General features: G+C 38.6%; 1 protein-coding gene and 1 pseudogene across 2 annotated transcripts in view; one reads left to right on the plus strand and one right to left on the minus strand.

Annotated features, from left to right (window-relative positions):
• Nucleotides 1–9,292, plus strand: part of PPP1R1C (protein phosphatase 1 regulatory inhibitor subunit 1C) — a 127,497-nt gene that overhangs the window by 18,973 nt on the left and 99,232 nt on the right. The gene's annotated exons all lie outside the window — the stretch shown is intronic.
• On the minus strand, nucleotides 5,469–6,317 carry LOC122453986 (annotated as a pseudogene).

The raw sequence follows: 9,292 nt of genomic DNA on the forward strand, positions 1-9,292 counted from the left end.
GAGAAGGTCTCCAGTGAAGTCAGTGGACTTGATTAATTGGATGGCCCGGGGGTGGGGAGGGTAATAGTAATAAAAAAGAAGTCTGAGTTAAGGCTATCAATACGGGAGCCTTTCCTAAAATGGCAGTGCACATTTGGAGAGGAGTGGGGAAATGTGATGAATTCAGAATGGAATGCATTACTTTGGATACCTTAGATAAAAAAAACAGCTCTCATTCAAATTCCAAATGAAATATTCATAACATTCTTGGAAGTAATGCCTCAATAATGTAACCACTGGTATTAAAAACCAATTTTCTAGAGCCTTTTAAGAGTAAGCACAATGTGCTTATAAAAATGAAATGTTTACTGAGCAATTATTACCTTAATAATGTTTGCAATATATCTGCTCTAGATTCAATATAATACTTGAAAAACAGTAATTGCTCTTAATCATTACAGATATCCAATTAAACACATACATCATTAGCCTAGCAATTATGATTAGGCACTCAAGTCTACTTATCTGCTGAGTCAAAACTGCTGCCAGACAATCTGGGGCATGAGTGTTATCCTAAGTCTGACCACTCTTCCATACACATGCGCTCCAAGGAATAGCGAATCCTAAACTGTATGCCCTCAGTTCAACACATTTATTTAAATTCAAAGTCCAGTTGAAGCAAAATTTAAATTCTTCTTTGATGAATTGTACGTACTTCTCATTTTCAATGTTTGGCAGAGTGAGCATGTGTGGCTGAATGAGTTATCTAAGTATAAATCTTGGAAGTTTTTAAGATTTATAAAGTTAAAAGCAGCAAATTGTTTCAATCTGTAACCAAATGTATTTGTTGTTCACCATATAACTACATGTATTTTCTGTCATTTATGTTATTCATGTCAAGTTTTCAAGTCTCAAATAAATGCTTGACTATGCTATCTACTTTGTCATTCTCTTATCCTCAGTCTTTTCCACCTCAATCTTAGAAAAACTGTATTCTAGAAGTATGGTGTAATCAAAAGATGTAATCTTTAGAACTAGAAAGGCCTAGGCCTGAATCCCAATTCTGCCACTTAATAGTTACGTGACTTTAAGCAAGTCACCCATCATCTATGAGCTTCAGTTTGCTCACACAAAATGTAATTAATAGTATCAACCTCAGTAGTATCAACCTCATGGAGTTGTTTTAAGGATAAAAATAATGAATGAAAATGCTTGATATTATAGCATCTCAGTATCACAGCCAATAGCAGTAATAGTAAAATAATAATATTTTGGAAATTACTGAAGCAGAGTATGTGCTCTTTTCCTTACTCAACTGGAAATTTTGCCAATCTAGTCTTTGCTGTTATTGGTTATGACTGATGGTCATTTTATTGATTTGGGGAATGAAGTGTCACACTCTCCACTGGCTGAAATTAAGGAACTGGCAATTTAAAAATCACTGAAAGGAAATTTGACCTAATATCTGCTTTACTGCCTAGGATATTACTAAGCAAAATAAAAACAATATTTGGAAGTAAGACTTTCATTATAAAAGATTAAAAACATCTACTTTGATCTTCACTGGAGCATTCTGAAGACTTAAAAAAACACTGTCTTTTAATTTGTTAGCCAGAAAAAAAGGACTAGATGAGAGAGACAAAAAGTGTATTTCAAGCTAATCAGACCATACAGATGGTTCAGAGCATTGATGGAAAAGAAAACCAAAAAAAAAGTGGTACTTCAGCTAGTCTGTTTACATCTGCTGGTGACACCCATTGTTGGCTTTCAAGACTGAAGGATAAATGTTATTGTTGAATGTGGTTACAGTTTTGAACAAAATGGCATGGACAAATTTAAAAATCATCTTTAAAATTTCCTGGCATCCTTTCTGTCTAATCTTTTCTTTTATTACTAACAGTGGCCCTAAGTTTTAAGTAGTTTTCTCTTTTAAGTTAGATGTGTGGAAGCATGCACATAGGGTCATGTGCCATTATGAGTAAAACACAAAGAAGCTGAAACCCAACCCTACACTTGAACTGTTACTGAAATATTTGAGGTGTTACAATAAAGCAATAAACTTAAAGTTTGGAGCAATGAGCAAGATGGAAACCATCGGCTGAAGAAATATTGCAATATCAGGATGTAAATTGGTTTACCTGGCTTCGCACTGCTGGTTAATGGTTTTTAGAGTGCTTATCATGTAGGTCTTCAAAATAAGGATGTAGGATAGGAATTTTCTTGTTAAAAAGAAATACTTGTCAGGTTATTGCCTATATTACTGTGTTACACCTACAGAAATTATTTGTTTTTTGTGACCTCATTTATGCAGCAGCAACATGGGAAAAATTAAAACAAACAATAAACAAAAAAGCCCCATAATAACTGTGTACTGTAAGTCAGGAAATCTGGATTTTAATTCCCAGCTTGCCATGACTTGGCTATATGGAAGGGTTAATCACCTCATGCCTTTGAGTGTCATTTTCTGTTTCTATGAAATAAAGAGATGTAATGACATGACACCTTTAATCCTTTCCATGTATTGAAATTTAACAATTTTAATAATTATTGTTGGATTTATACACACACACATACAATCTATGTACATATATATTCTAACAAAAAGCAAGCAATAACTGAATGTTCATGGTATTTAATTTTCCTATGACTGCATGTTATGGCTCCTCTATTTTAGAAAATACCAATGCCAGTACTAATACTACTAACACTTTAATTACATTTCCTTTAAACTCCAAATGTCATTAATATCCAATTAAAATTCCACTCAAAGCCTGAATTTCACAGGAGACCACTTGAACACAAACCCTAAATCTGCCATATATATAATGCTTTCTATAGAATTCTATGCTTTTGAAAATAATGCCACATTGAGGAATATGGTGATGGTGAAATAAAAGAAACCTAAATTATAGGGGTTCTTGTCCTGACTTACACTAACCAAGGAACCTTGCTAAGGCACATTCCCTTTCTTCCCTCAGTACCATTTTTTTCCCCATATAAACAGGTAAACATATATTGCCTGAGGACTATGAATTTTTTCTGAACCTACTGAAAAACATAGAGCCTGATAATTTTAAGTGGATTTAGTCTTTACAAAATATTTTAAAATATAAATCAACATATTTGCACAAATATCTATAAATACATAATCAGTTAGTTAAATGCAACTCAAAAAAAAGTATTTGTAAACAAATCATATTTAATGTGAGCTAAAGTGAAAGAGGAGAGTGAAAAAGTTGGCTTAAACCTCAACATTCAGAAAACTAAGATCATGGCATCTGGTCCCATCACTTCATGGGAAATAGATGGGGAGACAGTGGAAACAGTGTCAGACTTTATTTTTGGGGGCTCCAAAATCACTGCAGATAGTGACTGCAGCCATGAAATTAAAAGACGCTTACTCCTTGGAAGGAAAGTTATGACCAACCTGCATAGCATATTAAAAAGCAGAGACATTACTTTGTCAACAAAGGTCCATCTGCTCAAGGCTATGATTTTTCCAGTGGTCATGTATGGATGTGAGAGCTGGACTGTGAAGAAAGCTGAGTGCCAAAAAATCGATGCTTTTGAATTGTGGTGTTGGAGAAGACTCTTGAGAGTCCCTTGGACTGCAAGGAGATCCAACCAGTCCATCCTAAAGGAGATCAGTCCAGGGTGTTCATTGGAAGGACTGATGCTGAAGCTGAAACTCCAATACTTTGGACACCTGATGCAAAGAGTTTACTCATTGGAAAAGACCCTGATGATGGGAGGGATTGGAGGCAGGAGGAGAAGGGGACAACAGAGGATGAGATGGGCCTGAGTTTGAGTAAATTCCGGGAGTCTGTGATGGACAGGGAGGCCTGGCGTGCTGCGATTCATGGGGTCGCAAAGAGTCGGACATGACTGAACAACTGAACTGAACTGAACTGAACTAGGTTGGTCATAGCTTTAATTTCAAGGAGCAAGCGTCTTTTAATTTCATGGTTGCCTTCACCATCTGCAGTGATTTTGGAGCCCCCCAAAATAAAATCTGTCACTGTTTCCACTGTTTCCCAGTCTATTTGCCATGAAGTGACGGGATTGGATGCCATGATCTTAGTTTTCTGAATGTTGAGCTTTAAGCCAACTTTTTCACTCTCCTCTCTCACTTTCATCAAGAGGCTCTTCAGTTCTTCTTCACTTTCTGCCATAAGGGTGGTGTCATCTGCATATCTGAGGTTATTGATATTTCTCCTGGCAATCTTGATTCCAGCTTGTGCTTCTTCCAGCCCAGCGTTTCTCATGATGTATTCTGCATATAAGTTAAATAAGCAGGATGACAATATACAGCCTTGACGTACTCCTTTTCCTATTTGGAACCGGTCGGTTGTTCCATGTTTAGGTCTCACTGTTGTTTCCTGACCTGCATACAGATTTCTCAAGAGGCAGGTCAGGTGGTCTGGTATTCCCATCTCTTGAAGAATTTTCCACAGCTTGTTATGATCCACACAGTCAAAGGCTTTGGCACAGTCAATAAAGCAGAACTAGGTGTTTTTCTGGAACTCTCTTGCTTTTTCAATGATCTAACAGATGTTGGCAATTTGATCATGTGGTAGTTCTATTTTTAATTTTTTTTAAAGATCCTCCATACTGGTTTTCATAGTGGCTGTACCAATTTATAATACAGTTTCATGAACAGTGCATAAGTTTCCTCTTCTCAACGTCTATGTCTGAAGTTATTCTCTCTTATGGTTTTGATAATGGCCATTCTAATAGGTGTGAAGTGAAATCTCATTATGGTTTTTATCTACGTTTCCCTAATGACTAGTGATATTGAGCATTCTTGGAGAAATGTCTATTCAGGTCCTTTGTCCATTTTTTAATTGGATTCTTTATCTTTTCTATTGAGTTGTAGGAGTTCTTTATATGTTTTGGATATTAACTTTTTATCAGATATATGTTTGCATTTTTCTTTTAAGTTTTTCTAATAATCTGCATGCGTGCATGCTAAATTGCTTTAGTCATGTTCACCTCTTTGTGACCCTATGGACCATAGCCTGCCAGACTCCTCTGTCCATGGAATTCTCCAGGCGAGAATACTGGAGTGGGTAGTCTCTCCCTTCTCTAGGGAATCTTCCCAAACCAGGGATCTAACCAGCATCTCTTACATCTCCTGCATTGCCATCGGGTTCTTTACCACTAGCACCACCTGGGAAGCCCAATAATCTGCCTAGTATTTATTTATTCCCCCACAGAACACTCCCCACCTCACATACACCCTGAGGATGTTATTTAGAGTGGGTTACAACATGGGGCCTATAGTCTGAAATCTGAGGTACCCTCTTCTGTCATGTTTCTTAAGTGGGGGCACTGTCCAGGCAGAACTGCTGTCTGTCTGGATACTGCAAAAGGCAGGCGTAGGCACACCCGTAAAGGCAGACATACCCAGGAGCATTGATTGGTAGGCTAGAAGACAAATTCTTAGGATTAAGGCAGTTTTACCTCAATAGGAGACTGGGAGTTGACTGGGAGTGTTGTAAGAGTGGGGAGGAGTTATTTCAAGGTTTATTTGCAGGTTGCTGAGAGAAATGAAGAAAGTTCACCTATATCCAGCCATCTGCAGGGTCAGTATGGGCTGCTATATGTCTTTGCTGCAACAAGTGAAAGTGAAAGTTGCTCAGTCCTGACTGACTCTTTGCGACCCCATGGACTATACAGCCCATGGACTTCTCTAGGCCAGAATACTGGAGTGGGTAGCCTTTCCCTTCTCCAGGGATCTTCCCAACCCAGGGATCAAACCCAGGTCTTCCGCATTGCAGGCAGATTCTTTACCAGCTGATCCACAAGGGAAGCCCAAGAATACTGGAGTGGGTAGCCTATCCCTTCTCCAGAGGATCTTCCCTATCCAGGAATCGAACCGGGGTCTCCTGCATTGCAAGCAGATTCTTTGCCAACTGAGCTATCAGGGAAGGGGAAGGTAATGTAGGCATCATAATCAAAGAGCCATGCAGCGCATAAGGACAATACCCCCCACTGTGATTTTGGAGTTGTTTCCTCTCTCAACAAGCACTGTAATCCACAGTGGAGGTGATCAGGTAGAGGATGATCGCTACAAGGGTTCAGAAGAAATCACTCCAAGGCCAGCTGATGATCTGTATCTTGGTGGGCAGGTCACACATGTAGACAACAAAAAAGATAGCGGCAAAGGTCATCTCTATCACCAACAAGGAGTACCCTGATGTTGAGGCACGAAAGCAGATCAGAATCACCAGGCACAATATATTCTCAGCAAACAGGAGAAATCCCTTTCTGGAGAGTGGGAAGTCAGTGCAGGCAGACCAGCAGCCAGGGGCTCAGAGGCACTCAGAATCTGCCATGGTATGGACCAGAGGCCCAAGAGGCATAGAGGACCCGCTCTCTGCTTGTAGATTCGAGGACGGTGCATACCCAGCAGTCTTGCCTGCCTGCCATTTAGCCAGGAAGCACATTTTTCTTCTTATTTTACACATAAAATTTGATTGATGGCATTTTTAAGGAGATACTTCTACATATGTAGTTGAAGGAGACATAGATATGTAGTTGAAGGAGATACTGATTACTACTTTGATAGCTAAAACATATGAACATCCTAGCTTCTTTAAACCATGGGCATCACTGAGTCAGACTAAGTATTTAATTTCGTCATTGTTTCTGATAATTAACTGTAAGAATCTCAGTTTCTGATTATATGGTCAATTGCACTTCTTCTTCTGTTTCTTTTTTTTTTTTTTTTTTTCCAGTGGGTTTTGTCATACATTGATATGAATCAGCCATGGATTTACATGTATTCCCAATCCCGATCCCCCCTCCCACCTCCCTCTCCACCCGATTCCTCTGGGTCTTCCCAGTGCACCAGGCCGAGCACTTGTCTCATGCATCCCACCTGGGCTGGTGATCTGTTTCACCATAGATAATATACATGCTGTTCTTTCGAAACATCCCACCCTCACCTTCTCCCACAGAGTTCAAAAGTCTGTTCTGTACTTCTGTGTCTCTTTTTCTGTTTTGCATATAGGGTTATCGTTACCATCTTTCTAAATTCCATATAGATGTGTTAGTATGCTGTAATGTTCTTTATCTTTCTGGCTTACTTCACTCTGTATAATGGGCTCCAGCTTCATCCATCTCATTAGGACTGGTTCAAATGAATTCTTTTTAATGGCTGAGTAATATTCCATGGTGTATATGTACCACAGCTTCCTTATCCATTCATCTGCTGATGGGCATCTAGGTTGCTTCCATGTCCTGGCTATTATAAACAGTGCTGCGATGAACATTGGGGTGCACGTGTCTCTTTCAGATCTGGCTTCCTCAGTGTGTATGCCCAGAAGTGGGATTGCTGGGTCATATGGCAGTTCTATTTCCAGTTTTTTAAGAAATCTCCACACTGTTTTCCATAGCGGCTGTACTAGTTTGCATTCCCACCAACAGTGTAAGAGGGTTCCCTTTTCTCCGCACTTCTTCTTTTATTAACTACTTAAAAGCAGTTAAACAGCCCTTTAACTTTAATATTGGTTAATAGGCTGGGCCTTAAAATATCAAGTTTGTGTGATTCACAGCCAAATTTCCAATTATAAAACTAAAAAGTTTTAATCTCACTTTCATCCATGATCTAAAAGGAATCTTTCTTTGTCATCACAAATACATGATAGAATATAGTTTACCGATCTTTAAAGAGGTTTAGCATTCATTGAAGTCTTTGCCAAATACTTGATAGGCTAACAGATGTCATATTTTCCACTAAAGACTGATGTTCAAAGTGGACTAATTACATCCTTAGGTTACTCATTTATTTATTTATTCATTTAATATGAATTTAGCCATTAATTACTTAACTGGTTAAGAAAGCTACATTTCTGGGAGCCATTTACACATACAAATATACATTTACATATACATATATAAGGGCTTCCCTGGTGGCTCAGATGGTAAAGAATCTGCCTGCAATGTGGGAGACCTGGGTTCGATACCTGGGTTGGGAAGATCCACTGGAGGAGGGCATGGCAACCCACTCCAGTATTCTTGCCTGGAGAATCCCCATGGACAGAGGAGCCTGGCAGGAGACATGGGGTTGCAAAGAGTTGGACTGAGCAACTAAACATACAGCACACACATACATATATAAATATATGTAACCAAGATATGTCAATACACTTTAGAGTTAATATTTTATGCTTCCTGAATTAATAGAATTCCAGTCTAGGTTTGTTTCCAATTTGCTGTGGTACTGAACAGATTGATAAACCTTTCTAGGCATTTGGCTTGCAAACATATAAAATGAAGATGTGTCGTATCAATTCTTGAGGAGATGAGGCCAGTGTAGGCTTTCAGAGTCAAGGCTAAATACAAACCACAGTCTGCCTAGGGTTTAGATGCTAGGTGAGTACAAGGATGATACTGGAAGTTTGTTCAACAGAGCAGATTTGAGGTATGATCAATGTCAGAAGAGAAAGCAAAACCTTCATGCATGTTTGGAATATTGGATAAAACATTCATATATGTTATGTGCATGTACACATCATCACTCACTTTCACGGGAAGTGAGGATGGAAGTGAAGAAATTTTATTTGTCACTATAATAAACCTGGGAGGAAAAAGAGAAAAAAGGGAGCTTAAAAAAAAAAGAAAGCTGGGGGCATGGGTGGAGGTTTTCATAAGATTGAGGTAAACCCCTAGATTGGAAATTGCTCACTGCTTCATTGGAGCACTTCTTAATGTTGTACTTGGCAAAATACATTCATTCATCTCCATGCCTTTAATACAGATTGATTATATTCTTTGTAGTCAAAGATGGAGAAGCTCTATACAGTTAGCAAAAACAAGACTGGGAGCTGACTGTGGCTCAGATCATGAACTCCTTATTGCCAAATTCAGACTTGAAGAGAGTAGGGATAACCACTAGACCATTCAAGTATGACCTAAATCAAATACCTTATGAATATACAGTGGAAGTGAGAAATAGATTTAAGGGACTAGATCTGATAGACAGGAACCTGATGAACTATGGACGGAGGTTTGTGACATTGTACAGGAGACAGGGATCAAGACCATCCTCATGGAAAACAAATGCAAAAAGGCAAAATGGTTGTCTGAGGAGGCCTTACAAATAGCTGTGAAATGAAGAGAAGCAAAAAGCAAAGGAAAAAAGGAAAGATATTCTCATTTGAATGCAGAGTTCCAAAAATAGCAAGGAGAGATAAGAAAGCCTTCCTCAGTGATCAGTGCAAAGAAATACAGGAAAACAAGAGAATGGGAAAGACTAGAGATCTCTTCAAGAAAATCAGAGATACCAAGGGAACGTTTCTTGCAAAAA

The sequence above is a fragment of the Cervus canadensis genome, chromosome 15 (genome assembly GCF_019320065.1).
Source record: "Cervus canadensis isolate Bull #8, Minnesota chromosome 15, ASM1932006v1, whole genome shotgun sequence".
Classification (NCBI taxonomy): Eukaryota; Metazoa; Chordata; class Mammalia; order Artiodactyla; family Cervidae; genus Cervus; species Cervus canadensis.